Genomic DNA, 17,610 nt, shown 5'->3' on the forward strand with positions numbered 1-17,610 from the left:
TTGGTGGCTGACTAAATACTTTTTTCCCCACTGTATAACTTTATTTTATTTTTCCGTCGACTTAGCTGTATGGCGGCTTGTTTGTTGCTGGACAATATGACTTTTTCAGAGATATCATTTTCATTTCCATTCGTCTTTTTGATAGCGTTTTATTCCACTTTTTGTTCTGTAGTATGATGAGAAATCATACTTTATTGCCTCGTTTTTTATATTTTATGGTGTTCACTTAACAGGTTAACTAGATGGACAGTTTAATAGGTCAGGTAATTCTGGACGTGGTGATACCAAATATGTGTACTTTTTTTATTTATTTTTGTTTTTACTTAAATGTTTTATTGAATTAATATTTTTAAATGTCTTTGTTCTTTATTTTGTGAGTTTTTTTTAAATATATTTACAATTTTTTATAACATTCTTTTAACTTTTTTTACACTGTCTCAGGATAAGATATCAACTTTCCTTGTCTTGAATGCTAATGTAATTGCTAATGTAATATTCTTCAATGCTTTTGCATTTTAAGGCATTAGAATAGTGCATCGCAAGCAGGGAAGAGGCGCGTCAGGCCTGGGGTCATTAGGGTTAAGAGGGGTTAAATGCCCGTGAAGGGTGCTACCACCAATCATGGGCATTTCTGGAGGGTGTCAGCTGTCATATAGAGCTGACACCCGCATTTGACTGTGGCAGCGCTCAACATTACCCCACGTGATCGTCACGCATTATAATTACGGTGGCTTTTCAGGAATGCAGTTCCCATATATATATATATATACCGTATATATATGGTTCAAAATCGGAACAGCATCTTATATTACCAAACTGTAGTGCAGCGTCTTCCCAACCACTGTTGAAATGGTCTTTGGTAATAGATGAAAAAAAGAAAGACAGCACAAAAAAAAAAAATTGAAAAAAAAAAGGGCTTTAATGCCTAAACGGCGTGGCGACGTTTCAGATATCTTTATCCTTTTTCAAGCAGTGTTAATACAGACAAGGTGGGTATATATAGAAAACATTCATTGTATACAATTAAACATATTAAGTTATTTTGGACATCAGATCAGCAATAGTCATCTGACCAAAAAAGTGCAACAGTGCCACTGTGATAAATCTGTATCATATACATTATATATAAAAAAGTGCCATATAGTGCACAGTGGTAAACTTTAAAAATATATTAATAAGCAATTTAATATCCTCAGGTGTCCCATGTTTGTGAAAATAGAAAAAACGCGCACTTACAAAGATAATACAGCAGGTGCTGGAGATTCAGGCGTCCTCCTGTTGTAACTGCACATGTCTATGGCAGCTGCAGTCCGGACCTAGAGCATTATGGTCCGCACCTGTGCAATAGTGATTTGAAGTCATAAGCGCCATCTTGGAAAAGGTATATGCCCATACAAGCTTCAGACAGGCAGAAAAAAATCTGACTACTTGTATCTGCGCAGCATTATAATATAAGCAATAGCAATATGTAGGAGAGAATGCATAATATAATAAACTAAAAGAATGATTGAATTTTTTTGTCACTTATTAAAGGACAAATATCGCTATAAAGCCGTGAATGGAGGGTTATACTCATTTATTTCATAGTATTTATAGTGGACATAATTGGTTCAGGCATAAGCTCTATGTATGGTGTGTTAAAGTCCCAAAAACTCCCCATAGGTAAATGAGGGGTCAGAAACCAACACAGGGAAAGAGAGACACATGGGAGGCGGAAATCCCCCCATATGTCAATCACATCCTGCATACACACCAAATACCAATTGTATATAGCCATGGGTTTTGGTTTTTTTTATAAAAATAACAAACAACGAACAATGAGTGTAACCTCAAATATTATTTAATGCATCTCTTCACACAGTGTATCAAGCTCCATTAATCAACATCATAAATTGCAAAAAAATATTAATTTCACAAACTGGGACATCTGAAAAGAGAAGAAAAAGAGAAATAGAAGTTAAAATCCATGTAAAATTTTTTACAGGAAGATTGTCATAGCAATGAGGATATAGCTGAATTTATCACTATTCTTTTATAGAATCTGATTAATCTTAAAGTCTACATTAAGACCATATGGTTTTAACGTATTTAATTTCATGATCCACTCCAATTCTCTTTTTTTGAGTAATCGAATACGATCACCCCCTCTCCTCTGTACAGGAATTATATCTATGATGCGAAAACGCAGTTGTTTTTCCGTATGCGATTTTTCAACAAAATGTTTGGATACTGGTAGATCCATACGTTTTTTCCTTATGGTATGTCGGTGTTGATTGATCCGTGTTTTAAAATCACATGTTGTCTCACCGACATACCATAAGGAACAAGGACATTGCAACAGGTAAACTACAAACTCTGAATCACAGGTCAAAAAATGTTGTATCTCATATTTTTTCTGAGTCACAGGATGAACAAAACTGGAACCTTTTAACATTAATGTACAATTAACACATGAAAGACATGGGAAACAGCCTCTTCTATTTTGTCCAGAAAGTGTGGTTTGATTGGATTTTTTGAAAGAACCAATGTCTGATTTTATTAAATTAGAGGCAATCGTACGGTTTCGCCTGTACGAAAACAAGGGTGGTTTTGAAAATTCTGGTACATGTGGTAAACATTTATGTAACATACTCCAATGTTTCAATATGATATTTGAAATCCCACTACTTTCCTCACAAAAGGCTGTCACCAATGGTATACGATCAGAAACCTTCTTTTTAAATTTTTTCTGAAAAAGGTCTTCCCTTTTAATAGAGTCAGCTTTATTTTTTTGTGTTTCCAATAAATTTTTGGGGTACCCCCTATCCACAAATTTTCTAAGAGTCCCCTCCATAGATTTTTCCAACGGGTCTTTTTCACTCTCAATTCTCTTGGTTCTGATTAGTTGGCTAAAAGGGATGGATTCTTTAGTTTTTCTTGGGTGTTGGCTACTGAAGAGCAATAGGTCATTTTTATCAGTCACCTTTGTATATAACTGGGTGATAAGTCGATTGTTTTTAATTTTGACATTGACATCCAAAAATTGGATTTCATTGTTCGAATGCACCAGGGTAAATTTAATAGTGTCGTCTATTGTGTTTAAATAGTCATGGAATTCCACCAATGAATCCTCTGAACCAGTCCAGATTAGGAAGATGTCATCTATGTATCTCCACCACGCCGCTACATAGCAGAAGTGGTGGGACACATAGATGACATCCTCCTCCAAAACACTCATGACAATATTTGCGTACGCGGGTGCCATGTTGGCACCCATGGCCACGCCTCTCAACTGTAAGTAAAAAGTGTCACCAAACAAAAAATAATTTCTGGTTAATACCAGTTCTAACAGTTGTACTATAAAATTTCTCGCTTCCTCAGAGTATTCTGTGGCCCGCAATTTTTTATTGACAGCATTCAATCCTTTGTTATGTTGAATAGATGTACAGTGGGGCAAAAAAGTATTTAGTCAGTCAGCAATAGTGCAAGTTCCACCATTTAAAAAGATGAGAGGCGTCTGTAATTTACATCATAGGTAGACCTCAACTATGGGAGACAAACTGAGAAAAAAAAATCCAGAAAATCACATTGTCTGTTTTTTTATCATTTTATTTGCATATTATGGTGGAAAATAAGTATTTGGTCAGAAACAAACAATCAAGATTTCTGGCTCTCACAGACCTGTAACTTCTTCTTTAAGAGTCTCCTCTTTCCTCCACTCATTACCTGTAGTAATGGCACCTGTTTAAACTTGTTATCAGTATAAAAAGACACCTGTGCACACCCTCAAACAGTCTGACTCCAAACTCCACTATGGTGAATGTTGTGAATTTGCTTTTTGGCTCCCTCTAGTGGTTACTAGTTAATTGACTCTGGGTTTTTCTGTCATCCCTTGTATTCTCACCTGGGTCGTTAGTTCAGGGGTGTTGCTATATAAGCTCCCTGGACCTTCAGTTCAATGCCTGGCAACGTAGTAATCAGAGCTAATCTGCTGTGCTCTTGTCTACTGATCCTGGTTCCTGCTAGATCAAGCTAAGTCTGCTTCTTTGCTTTTTTGCTATTTGTTTTGATTGCATTTTTGTCCAGCTTGTCCTAAACTGTTCCTGACTTTGCTGGAAGCTCTAGGGGGCTGGCGTTCTCCCCCCGGACCGTTAGTTGGTTCGGGGGTTCTTGAATTTCCAGCGTGGATTTTGTTAGGGTTTTTGTTGACCATATAAGTTATCTTTCTATATTCTGCTATTAGTGAAGCGGGCCTCTCTTTGCTAATCCTAGTTCATTTCTGTGTTTGTCATTTCCTCTTACCTCACCGTTATTATTTGTGGGGGGCTTGTATCCAACTTTGGGGTCCCTTTCTCTGGAGGCAAGAGAGGTCTTTGTTTTATCGGTCGTCCATGACAGCACTACGGAGAGAGGGGATCCGCCCTTCAGGAACAGGAAACCTACAGATACATAAGGGCGGCACCTCTCCCACGCATCAGTTGGTTTCCTGTTCCTGGAGGACAGGATTCCCTGCAGATACGACTTCGTTTCTCCTATCAATACCCAGGCCGGCTGTCCGACCCAGGTAGCGAGGGGGTCTCCTACCTCGGGCAGTGCGGGTCCCTGGAAGCGCCACGGTGGGTCCGGGTAGGGCTTCACGACAGTGAGCGGAGCAGTGTGGAGCGATGTCCGGAGGAGGTCCATCCCCAGTGGTCAGCAGGTGAGTATGTCCCCCCCCGGGGTCCGCTCTCCCCCCTGGGCCTCGGTCTTCCCCACTCTGATCCCCGTCGGTGCGGTGCAGCGCGGCATCCTGTGTGCTCCTTTCGATTCGGGACCGGAGCTGGGGGTCGGACGCCGGCCTCTGCCGCGGTCACCGCTGGGCTGCGGCCGTGGAAGCGGCGGTGGCGTAGCGGGGGGGCAGCTGGATGGTCCGGCGGCACCGTTCCCCGGCTTCCGGGCACGTTTCTGAGCGTTCTGCCCGAAACCGGAAGTGACGCGCAGGGGGCAGGGCCAAAACCGGAAGTCAAACGCCGGCCGTTTTTTTTCTAAAAACGCCGCTGTCCTGCATGCGGCGGGGGCGGGGGGGGGGGGGCCTTTGGGTGCAGGGGGGGGTGGAGCAGTCACCTGCAAGTCGGGGGGGTGGATTTGGCCACACACCTGCACTGATTCCGGATCCGGGGGAGGGCTATTTATAGCCAAACAGAATGCTGCAGCACTGCTTGTGAGCCCATCTGCAGCTATGGATGAGCCGGAAGCTGCCGTCGGTCTGCTGGAGCAGGAGCAGGAGCAGGATGGATCCTCGGAGAAGTCCCATGCGAACCCCCAGCTGAAGACCCGCGGACGCAGTAACCAGACCAGTCGCAGATCTAAGCAGAAGGATCTGGACCGACCCCCCAGTAATCCGGTACCTACCGCTACTGCCTGGGTAAGAGATCTTCGTGAATGTACCCTGATGCAGTCTTTTCCTATGTTTATTTCCGTAGGGGAAAAAAAGCGCTGGTAAATAAAAAAACAAGGAGTGCGCGCTATGCGCTTGCCCTTTGCCAGACGCCTACCCTAAGAGACTTTGTCAGTCGTGTGTACGGCAGACGGTAGGAAATAAATTGATGGGAACACTGATAGCGGTAGCGCCAGATAAATTACATAGCTTTTTCTCCGCTCCCATAGGTGGCGGAAGAGTCTCCTGATTTCACATCAAGCCTTAGGGAGATTATCAGGAAGGAGGTGAAAGATTCCCTGAAATCCCTGTCCCGGGGGGAGTCTTCAAAAAGAAGAAGGGAGCCTAGCGCCTCAGAGTCGGAGTTGTCCGCTGGCCCTAGTAGGGAGAATGAGTCAGACGCCTCTGTCTCCTCAGCGTCCTCTTCGGAAGAGGAGTCTAACCGGTTCTGTTTCCCATTGGACCAAATGGACAAACTTATTAAGTCAGTTAGATCCACCATGGGGGTGGCTGATGAAAGGCCAGAACTCTCTACACAGGACCTAATGTTTGGCGGTCTAGACCCTAAAAAACGTAGGTCTTTTCCGCTCAATGACAAGGTCCAGAACCTCATCAAAAGGGAATGGAAAAAACCGGAGAAGAAAGGCTCTTTTCCACCTGCCTTTAAACGCAGATATCCCTTTGAGGACCCCATGGTGAATACATGGGATAAGGCGCCGAAATTGGACGCAGCGGTGTCTAAGGCGTCTAAAAAATCATCTATCCCCTTCGACGACATGGCTTCCCTAAAGGACCCTCTCGATAAGAAGGCTGACTCATTCCTTAAAGGGACATGGGAGATGTCGGCGGGTGCCCTGAGACCTGCTGTAGCTGCGACATGTGCAGCCAGATCGATGATGGTCTGGCTGGATCAGCTAGGGTCTAAGTTGGAAGGCGGTGTTTCCAGAGACTCTATGTTGAAATTCCTGCCAACAATTCAGAATGCCGCTGCCTTTCTCACGGACGCATCTGCGGATTCGGCAAGAATGGCGGCTAGGGCGGCCGGACTATCAAACGCAGCACGCAGGGCCCTATGGCTGAAATGTTGGCCAGGTGACCTTCAATCCAGATCCCGTCTGTGCTCTATCCCATGCGAAGGGGAATACCTGTTTGGTCCAGTCCTAGACGAACTGCTGGAGAAAGCTGGAGACGAGAAGAAAAAGTTTCCCAATCTACCAGCTACCTCTTACAGGCGTCCCTTCACAGGGAAAAGATTCTTTCGGAGGAGACCAGCCAGAGACCAGAGCAGATGGGATGAGAAAAAGAAGAAAGGTACTGGATTTATGTTTGGAGGTGGAGGACGTCAGGAGCCATCCCGTGAGGTCAAAAAACCACCCCAATGACTAGTCGCCCCGGTGGGAGGTAGACTATCTGCCTTCTACCCGGCCTGGTCCAAAATCTCCAGTAGTGATTGGATTTTGGGGTTAATAGCCACGGGTCTGCGGCTAGAGTTCTCCTCCATCCCTCAGAACTTCTTCAGAGTTACCCCACTCAGGTCCTCTCCAGCAGAACAGGCGGCCCTGGAAGCAGAAGTTCACGACCTGCTCAGTAAGAATGTCCTGTCAGAGGTTCCGGAAGGAGAACAGGGTAGAGGATTCTACTCTCCTCTATTTCTAATAAGTAAACCTGATGGCTCCTTCAGAACAATTATTAACCTTAGGGCTCTTAATAATTTCCTGACCGTCCAATCATTTAAGATGGAAACTATTAACACCGCAATAAAGCTGCTGTTTAAAAACTGCTTTATGGTAGTATTGGATTTGAAGGACGCCTATTACCATATCCCCATTTATGCAGGTCACCAACGATACCTGAGGGTGGCGGTAAGGTTGGATGGGGTAATCAGACACTTCCAGTATAGGGCCCTCCCCTTTGGTATATCGGTCGCCCCTCGAGTGTTTACCAAAGTTATGGCGGAGGTTATGGCTCACTTGCATGAGTCCAACATTCTAATAATCCCCTACCTGGACGATCTCCTTATCGTAGGTAAAACGGTGGATCACTGTCTGGAACAGTTACATAAAGTGATGTCTGCTCTGGAGCGTCTGGGGTGGATGCTAAATGTCAAAAAATCACGCTTACAGCCCATGACGGTGCAGCGATTTTTAGGCCTGACCCTGGATTCCCAGGTTCAGGAATGCCGTTTGCCTCAAGAGAAAATTGATCGCCTGCACCTTCAGGTGCTGAATGCCTCTAAAAACCCCACCATGTCCCTTAGAAGAGCCATGTCTCTGTTGGGCTCTCTCTCGTCCTGTATTCCAGCGGTCCGATGGGCCCAGTATCATACGAGGATACTTCAGGGCGAGGTGCTGTTACAACAAAAAAGGTTGGGGGGATGTCTGGAGAGCCTGATGACCCTATCCCAAGACGCTATTATATCCCTCGGATGGTGGCTAGTCCAAGAGAACCTGTCCACAGGGGTCCCCTGGGAATATAATGTAACTCGTATAGTCACCTCGGACGCTAGCCCTTCTGGATGGGGGGCTCACATGGGGGATACATTGATCCAGGGGCTTTGGGATCAGGATCAGATAGAAATGTCTTCCAACCTAAAGGAGTTAACGGCTGTGGAACAGGCAGTTAAATCACTCCTTATCTATCTACAGGGCCACCACGTGCGGGTATTCTCGGACAATCGGGTCGCCGTGGCATACATAAATCACCAAGGCGGGACTCGTTCCAAATCCCTAATGTGCGTAGCAGATCGTCTATTCCATCTAGCAGAGCAACATCTTCTCTCATTGACGGCTCTTCACATAAGAGGGGCAGAAAACACTACAGCGGATTTCTTAAGCCGCAACACATTGAGGCAGGGGGAGTGGTCCCTGAACGACTCCATCTTCAACCTCATCGTGGAAAGATGGGGTCAACCAGAAATAGACCTGTTTGCCACAAAAGAAAACAGGAAAGTGGCACAATTCTGCTCTCTCAACCCCAGAGAAAATCCTCTGTCAGTAGACGCCCTCCTCATAGACTGGAACTTCAGGCTAGCCTACACCTTTCCTCCCCTGTCTCTACTTCCTCTGGTGGTGAGGAAAATCAGGAAGGACAAAGCCACAGTGATAATAATTGCCCCCTTCTGGCCCAGAAGGACGTGGTTTCCATGCCTGAGGGCTATGTCGATATCCGACCCATGGGTCTTGCCAGACATCCCGGATCTCCTGTCCCAGGGCCCAGTCTACCATCCTCGGGCGGTTGGCCTTCATCTGACGGCGTGGATTTTGAGCGGGCGCTGTTAAAGGATAGGGGGTTCTCTCCGGGCCTCATTAACACTCTACTGAAGAGCAGAAAAATAATCACCACAAAGATTTATGTTAGGATCTGGAAGAGGTTCCTTCAAAACTCGGGGGTAATAGCTGGTCAGTCAATACCAATAGACCAGATTTTAGAATTCTTACAGAAAGGGTTAGATATGGGGTTATCCCCAAATACACTTAAAGTGCAGGTATCAGCCTTAGGGGCCCTCTTTGGCTGCAACATTGCTGAGAATCACTGGGTCAGCAGATTCATCAGAGCGACAAAACGGTCCAGGCCAATGGTGAAGAATAGGGTCATGCCATGGGACCTGAACCTAGTCCTCTCAGCCATGACAGAGGCCCCATTTGAGCCAATTGCATCAGCCTCTATTAAAAATGTATCACTTAAAGTAGCCTTCCTGGTGGCCCTAACATCGGCGCGTAGGATAGGCGACATCCAAGCATTATCCAGGGTTCCCCCTTACATGCAGCTTAGGGATGATAGAGTGATACTATCCCCTGATCCAGCATATCTTCCTAAAGTAGTGTCCAGGTTCCACAGAACACAGGAAATAGTTCTTCCATCCTTCCTCCCCAATCCTACTAACGATAAGGAAAGGAAGCTACACACTTTAGATGTAAAAAGATGTATCCTGGAATATCTGGCAGTAACTGATCCCTGGAAGATAGATAACGCCCTATTCGTGTCCTATCAGGGTAGTAGGAAGGGTCACAGGGCATCAAAATCTACTTTAGCTAGATGGATCAGGGAGGCTATCTCGCTGGCATACATCTCAAAGGGCAAGCCGGCGCCTGAAGGTCTGAAAGCGCATTCCACTAGAGCTATGGCGGCTTCGTGGGCGGAAAGATTGGAGGTGTCGATCGACCAAATTTGTAAGGCTGCTACTTGGTCTTCTCCACACACATTCTATAACCATTATAGATTGAACTTGGGTGCCTCTTCTGACCTTTCGTTTGGTGTAAGGGTGCTGCAAGCTGTAGTCCCTCCCTAGTTAGTTACTCTCTGTAATTCTCTCCGTAGTGCTGTCATGGACGACCGATAAAGTCTTAGTTACTCACCGGTTAACGGTGTTTTTCGGAGTCCATGACAGCACCTGTACATACCCTCCCATCTTCTTAAGTTCTGGGTGTACACCTCTTCCTTTATTTATATAATTCACGGGTAGTGAATAGTTAGTTATTTGTATCATTGTTTATTATGCATGCTATTAACCTTGGTGGTCCTCTTGTGCTCTGTAAACCAACTGATGCGTGGGAGAGGTGCCGCCCTTATGTATCTGTAGGTTTCCTGTTCCTGAAGGGCGGATCCCCTCTCTCCGTAGTGCTGTCATGGACTCCGAAAAACACCGTTAACCGGTGAGTAACTAAGACTTTCCTCTTCTAGGGGTAGTTAGATTCTCCGGCTGGCGCGAGTCATCTAGCGATCATCGTAGGCATGATCCCCGGCTACTTCTAGTGTTGGCGTTAGGATTAGATATATGGTCAATCCAGTTACCACTGCCCTATGAGCTGGATTTTTGTATTTTGCAGACTTACTAGTGCCTCTGAGACCCTCGCCATTGGGGTCATAACAGGTGAAGACCAAAGAGCTGTCAAAGTACACCAGAAACAAAATTGTAGCCCTGCACCAGGCTGGGAAGACTGAATCTGCAATAGCCAACCAGCTTGGAGTGAAGAAATCAACAGTGGGAGCAATAATTAGAAAATGGAAGACATTCAAGACCACTGATAATCTCCCTCGATCTGGGGCTCCACGCAAAATCCCACCCCGTGGGGTCAGAATGATCACAAGAACGGTGAGCAAAAATCCCAGAACCACGCGGGGGGACCTAGTGAATGAACTGCAGAGAGCTGGGACCAATGTAACAAGGCCTACCATAAGTAACACACTACGCCACCATGGACTCAGATCCTGCAGTGCCAGACGTGTCCCACTGCTTAAGCCAGTACATGTCCGGGCCCTTCTGAAGTTTGCTAGAGAGCATTTGGATGATCCAGAGGAGTTTTGGGAGAATGTCCTATGGTCTGATGAAACCAAACTGGAACTGTTTGGTAGAAACACAACTTGTCGTGTTTGGAGGAAAAAGAATACTGAGTTGCATCCATCAAACACCATACCTACTGTAAAGCATGGTGGTGGAAACATCATGCTTGGGGGCTGTTTCTCTGCAAAGGGGCCAGGACGACTGATCCGGGTACATGAAAGAATGAATGGGGCCATGTATCGTGAGATTTTGAGTGCAAACCTCCTTACATCAGCAAGGGCATTGAAGATGAAACGTGGCTGGGTCTTTCAACATGACAATGATTCAAAGCACACCGCCAGGGCAACGAAGGAGTGGCTTCGTAAGAAGCATTTCAAGGTCCTGGAGTGGCCTAGCCAGTCTCCAGATCTCAACCCTATAGAAAACCTTTGGAGGGAGTTGAAAGTCCGTGTTGCCAAGCGAAAAGCCAAAAACATCACTGCTCTAGAGGAGATCTGCATGGAGGAATGGGCCAACATACCAACAACAGTGTGTGGCAACCTTGTGAAGACTTACAGAAAACGTTTGACCTCTGTCATTGCCAACAAAGGATATATTACAAAGTATTGAGATGAAATTTTGTTTCTGACCAAATACTTATTTTCCACCATAATATGCAAATAAAATGATAAAAAAAACAGACAATGTGATTTTCTGGAATTTTTTTTCTCAGTTTGTCTCCCATAGTTGAGGTCTACCGATCATGTAAATTACAGACGCCTCTCATCTTTTTAAGTGGTGGAACTTGCACTATTGCTGACTGACTAAATACTTTTTTGCCCCACTGTATATAGTGATGTTACATCAAATGATGCTAAAATAACATTTCCAACTATTTCTATTCCACCTATTTTTTCAAGAAAATCGGTGGTGTCTTTAACGAAGGACTCCGCATGACTGGCAATGGGGTTCAGGATCCTATCAAGAAAAACTCCAATATGTGATAAAATGGAGTCACATCCAGAGACAATGGGCCGACCTGGAGGATGCACGAGAGACTTATGTATCTTTGGCAAAGTATATATAACTGGGGTGATTGGACACCCAACGGTCAAATATTCATGTAAATCCAGGTCAATAATACATAGTTCAAGGGCATTATCTAGAATAATCTTAATGTTCCTTGCAATATCAAATTTTGGATCATGAGAAAGTCTCTCGTACACCTCCGGGTCAGCCAACTGCCCCCGGATTTCCTGAAGATAGTCCCCCTTATTCATTACAACTACTGCACCACCTTTATCGGCACTCTTGATGAATATATTTTCATCATGTGCCAGTTCATGTAGAGCCTCCATTTCATTTTTAGACATGTTGGGGTGCATAAAATCTTTTGTACATTTACTTTTAAATATTTTTATATCATCATTAACAGCGGATATGAATGCATCTATCACAGGGGGGTTTTCAGATGGTGTGAAATTACTTTTTTTGGACAATGCTAGCTGTTTACAATTAAATTCACTATTAGGAACTTTATCCATTTGGACTTTATCGGAAAACCATTCCTTTAACTTAATAGATCTAAAAAAACGCTGCATATCCATGTTCAATTGGAACCAGTTCACATGAGTGCTCAAACCAAACGATAATCCCTTATTCAATACTGACATCTGATTTTCAGTCAGAGTTTTATCTGAGATATTTATTACCAGACTTGTTCCTTGCTCCTTGTTGACATCTGTTTCTCTCCTGGTGATTTGTTTTTCCCTCTTTTCTCTTTTTTGCCGTCTCCAGTGTTTTTTTCCTCCCCTTTTCCTGTTGGTTTCATTTTTTCTTTTGATAAGTCCGTTTCTGAAAAAATTGTGGTTAGATAGCATATTATCAACATTGGAATTTATAAAATTAACCCCATTGTTCCAGTGACCTTTTCTCCAGGTTCCTAAATTATCTCTTTGCCAGTTATAGATGTTTCCATCTCTATAGTCATCCATATCTCGATTCCAATTTCTACGTTTTACATCTTCTAATTCAATACGCAGTTTGTCCATTTTAGTTTTTAGTGACTCTTTGAAAGTATTGAATTCTTCCTCCTTCATGAGGCACTTAATTTCCAGTTCCACCTGTGTTATTTCAGAGTTAAGTCTTTTAGTTTCCTGTTGTAGATATTCTATATTCAAAAGAATAATGTCCAAACCATATTTGTTTGAAATCATACAAAACTTAGCACAAAACGATGCATCATTAGACATTAGATTTGGGCGGATATTGGTAATAGATGAAAAAAAGAAAGACAGCACAAAAAAAATTGAAAAAAAAGGGCTTTAATGCCTGAACGGCGTGGCGACGTTTCAGATATCTTTATCCTTTTTCAAGCAGTGTTAATACAGACAAGGTGGGTATATATAGAAAACATTCATTGTATACAATTAAACATATTAAGTTATTTTGGACATCAGATCAGCAATAGTCATCTGACCAAAAAAGTGCAACAGTGCCACTGTGATAAATCTGTATCATATACATTATATATAAAAAAGTGCCATATAGTGCACAGTGGTAAACTTTAAAAAAAAAATTTAATTTTTTAAAAAGATTTATCACAGTGGCACTGTTGCACTTTTTTGGTCAGATGACTATTGCTGATCTGATGTCCAAAATAACTTAATATGTTTAATTGTATACAATGAATGTTTTCTATATATACCTACCTTGTCTGTATTAACACTGCTTGAAAAAGGATAAAGATATCCGAAACGTCGCCACGCCGTTCAGGCATTAAAGCCCTTTTTTTTCAAATTTTTTTTTGTGCTGTCTTTCTTTTTTTCATCTATTACCAAAGACCATTTCAACAGTGGTTGGGAAGACGCTGCACTACAGTTTGGTAATATAATATGCTGTTCCAATTTTGAACCATATACTATGTTTTGTGGAAATTTGCATCAGAATTTTTTATTTTTTATTTTTGTTTTTTCTTTTTCGTTTACCATTCTATTGTGTTTTTTTCACAATTCAGTTTGGGCTATGGATAAATTGCCTGAATCTGGTGTCTTTGCTTATACCAGTGAGGATGGAGATAGAATTTTGGGTGGAATGGAAATGGATGCTGCTTTCCTTAGTACACCATCGCTATATGATTTGAAAATCAAGTATGAGAATGTTACTAGAAAATTTATGACTGTACAATTACATTTGATAACTCTAAGTGAATACTTTAAGGCCAAAAAAATACCAAGAGGACTCCGCTCCAATATCCGCCCAAATCTAATGTCTAATGATGCATCGTTTTGTGCTAAGTTTTGTATGATTTCAAACAAATATGGTTTGGACATTATTCTTTTGAATATAGAATATCTACAACAGGAAACTAAAAGACTTAACTCTGAAATAACACAGGTGGAACTGGAAATTAAGTGCCTCATGAAGGAGGAAGAATTCAATACTTTCAAAGAGTCACTAAAAACTAAAATGGACAAACTGCGTATTGAATTAGAAGATGTAAAACGTAGAAATTGGAATCGAGATATGGATGACTATAGAGATGGAAACATCTATAACTGGCAAAGAGATAATTTAGGAACCTGGAGAAAAGGTCACTGGAACAATGGGGTTAATTTTATAAATTCCAATGTTGATAATATGCTATCTAACCACAATTTTTTCAGAAACGGACTTATCAAAAGAAAAAATGAAACCAACAGGAAAAGGGGAGGAAAAAAACACTGGAGACGGCAAAAAAGAGAAAAGAGGGAAAAACAAATCACCAGGAGAGAAACAGATGTCAACAAGGAGCAAGGAACAAGTCTGGTAATAAATATCTCAGATAAAACTCTGACTGAAAATCAGATGTCAGTATTGAATAAGGGATTATCGTTTGGTTTGAGCACTCATGTGAACTGGTTCCAATTGAACATGGATATGCAGCGTTTTTTTAGATCTATTAAGTTAAAGGAATGGTTTTCCGATAAAGTCCAAATGGATAAAGTTCCTAATAGTGAATTTAATTGTAAACAGCTAGCATTGTCCAAAAAAAGTAATTTCACACCATCTGAAAACACCCCTGTGATAGATGCATTCATATCCGCTGTTAATGATGATATAAAAATATTTAAAAGTAAATGTACAAAAGATTTTATGCACCCCAACATGTCTAAAAATGAAATGGAGGCTCTACATGAACTGGCACATGATGAAAATATAATCATCAAGAGTGCCGATAAAGGTGGTGCAGTAGTTGTAATGAATAAGGGGGACTATCTTCAGGAAATCCGGGGGCAGTTGGCTGACCCGGAGGTGTACGAGAGACTTTCTCATGATCCAAAATTTGATATTGCAAGGGACATTAAGATTATTCTAGATAATGCCCTTGAACTATGTATTATTGACCTGGATTTACATGAATATTTGACCGTTGGGTGTCCAATCACCCCAGTTATATATACTTTGCCAAAGATACATAAGTCTCTCGTGCATCCTCCAGGTCGGCCCATTGTCTCTGGATGTGACTCCATTTTATCACATATTGGAGTTTTTCTTGATAGGATCCTGAACCCCATTGCCAGTCATGCGGAGTCCTTCGTTAAAGACACCACCGATTTTCTTGAAAAAATAGGTGGAATAGAAATAGTTGGAAATGTTATTTTAGCATCATTTGATGTAACATCACTATATACATCTATTCAACATAACAAAGGATTGAATGCTGTCAATAAAAAATTGCGGGCCACAGAATACTCTGAGGAAGCGAGAAATTTTATAGTACAACTGTTAGAACTGGTATTAACCAGAAATTATTTTTTGTTTGGTGACACTTTTTACTTACAGTTGAGAGGCGTGGCCATGGGTGCCAACATGGCACCCGCGTACGCAAATATTGTCATGAGTGTTTTGGAGGAGGATGTCATCTATGTGTCCCACCACTTCTGCTATGTAGCGGCGTGGTGGAGATACATAGATGACATCTTCCTAATCTGGACTGGTTCAGAGGATTCATTGGTGGAATTCCATGACTATTTAAACACAATAGACGACACTATTAAATTTACCCTGGTGCATTCGAACAATGAAATCCAATTTTTGGATGTCAATGTCAAAATTAAAAACAATCGACTTATCACCCAGTTATATACAAAGGTGACTGATAAAAATGACCTATTGCTCTTCAGTAGCCAACACCCAAGAAAAACTAAAGAATCCATCCCTTTTAGCCAACTAATCAGAACCAAGAGAATTGAGAGTGAAAAAGACCAAAACCACCCTTGTTTTCGTACAGGCGAAACCGTACGATTGCCTCTAATTTAATAAAATCAGACATTGGTTCTTTCAAAAAATCCAATCAAACCACACTTTCTGGACAAAATAGAAGAGGCTGTTTCCCATGTCTTTCATGTGTTAATTGTACATTAATGTTAAAAGGTTCCAGTTTTGTTCATCCTGTGACTCAGAAAAAATATGAGATACAACATTTTTTGACATGTGATTCAGAGTTTGTAGTTTACCTGTTGCAATGTCCTTGTTCCTTATGGTATGTCGGTGAGACAACATGTGATTTTAAAACACGGATCAATCAACACCGACATACCATAAGGAAAAAACGTATGGATCTACCAGTATCCAAACATTTTGTTGAAAAATCGCATACGGAAAAACAACTGCGTTTTCGCATCATAGATATAATTCCTGTACAGAGGAGAGGGGGTGATCGTATTCGATTACTCAAAAAAAGAGAATTGGAGTGGATCATGAAATTAAATACGTTAAAACCATATGGTCTTAATGTAGACTTTAAGATTAATCAGATTCTATAAAAGAATAGTGATAAATTCAGCTATATCCTCATTGCTATGACAATCTTCCTGTAAAAAATTTTACATGGATTTTAACTTCTATTTCTCTTTTTCTTCTCTTTTCAGATGTCCCAGTTTGTGAAATTAATATTTTTTTGCAATTTATGATGTTGATTAATGGAGCTTGATACACTGTGTGAAGAGATGCATTAAATAATATTTGAGGTTACACTCATTGTTCGTTGTTTGTTATTTTTATTAAAAAAAACAAAACCCATGGCTATATACAATTGGTTATTTGGTGTGTATGCAGGATGTGATTGACATATGGGGGGATTTCCGCCTCCCATGTGTCTCTCTTTCCCTGTTTTGGTTTCTGACCCCTCATTTACCTATGGGGAGTTTTTGGGACTTTAACACACCATACATAGAGCTTATGCCTGAACCAATTATGTCCACTATAAATACTATGAAATAAATGAGTATAACCCTCCATTCATGGCTTTATAGCGATATTTGTCCTTTAATAAGTGACAAAAAAACTCAATCATTCTTTTAGTTTATTATATTATGCATTCTCTCCTACATATTGCTATTGCTTATATTATAATGCTGCGCAGATACAAGTAGTCAGATTTTTTTCTGCCTGTCTGAAGTTTGTATGGGCATATACCTTTTCCAAGATGGCGCTTATGACTTCAAAGCACTATTGCACAGGTGCGGACCATAATGCTCTAGGTCCGACTGCAGCTGCCATAGACATGTGCAGTTACAACAGGAGGACGCCTGAATCTCCAGCACCTGCTGTATTATCTTTGTAAGTGCGCGTTTTTTCTATTTTCACAAACATGGGACACCTGAGGATATTAACCCCTTCACCCCCAAGGGTGGTTTGCACGTTAATGACCGGGCCAATTTTTACAATTCTGACCACTGTCCATTTATGAGGTTATAACTCTGGAACGCTTCAACGGATCTTGGCGATTCTGACATTGTTTTCTCGTGACATATTGTACTTCATGATAGTGGTAAAATTTCTTCGATATAACTTGCGTTTATTTGTGAAAAAAACGAATATTTGGCGAAAATTTTGAAAATTTCGCAATTTTCCAACTTTGAATTTATATGCCCTTAAATCACAGACATATGTCACGCAAAATACTTAATAA

At 41.8% G+C, this 17,610-nt stretch overlaps 2 long non-coding RNA genes across 2 annotated transcripts; one reads left to right on the plus strand and one right to left on the minus strand.

Annotated features, from left to right (window-relative positions):
- Positions 1 to 1,818: 1,818 nt before the first annotated feature.
- Positions 1,819 to 12,607, minus strand: LOC143781125 (uncharacterized). Its single transcript, XR_013216577.1, has 2 exons — positions 12,368 to 12,607; positions 1,819 to 1,927 (listed from the first exon to the last, which is right to left on the minus strand). It is a non-coding gene; the product is annotated as an uncharacterized LOC143781125 (long non-coding RNA).
- Positions 12,608 to 14,222: 1,615 nt separating this feature from the next.
- Positions 14,223 to 16,676, plus strand: LOC143781126 (uncharacterized). Its single transcript, XR_013216578.1, has 2 exons — positions 14,223 to 14,462; positions 16,568 to 16,676. It is a non-coding gene; the product is annotated as an uncharacterized LOC143781126 (long non-coding RNA).
- Positions 16,677 to 17,610: the final 934 nt, after the last annotated feature.

This window comes from Ranitomeya variabilis, chromosome 6 (genome assembly GCF_051348905.1).
Source record: "Ranitomeya variabilis isolate aRanVar5 chromosome 6, aRanVar5.hap1, whole genome shotgun sequence".
Lineage (NCBI taxonomy): Eukaryota > Metazoa > Chordata > Amphibia > Anura > Dendrobatidae > Ranitomeya > Ranitomeya variabilis.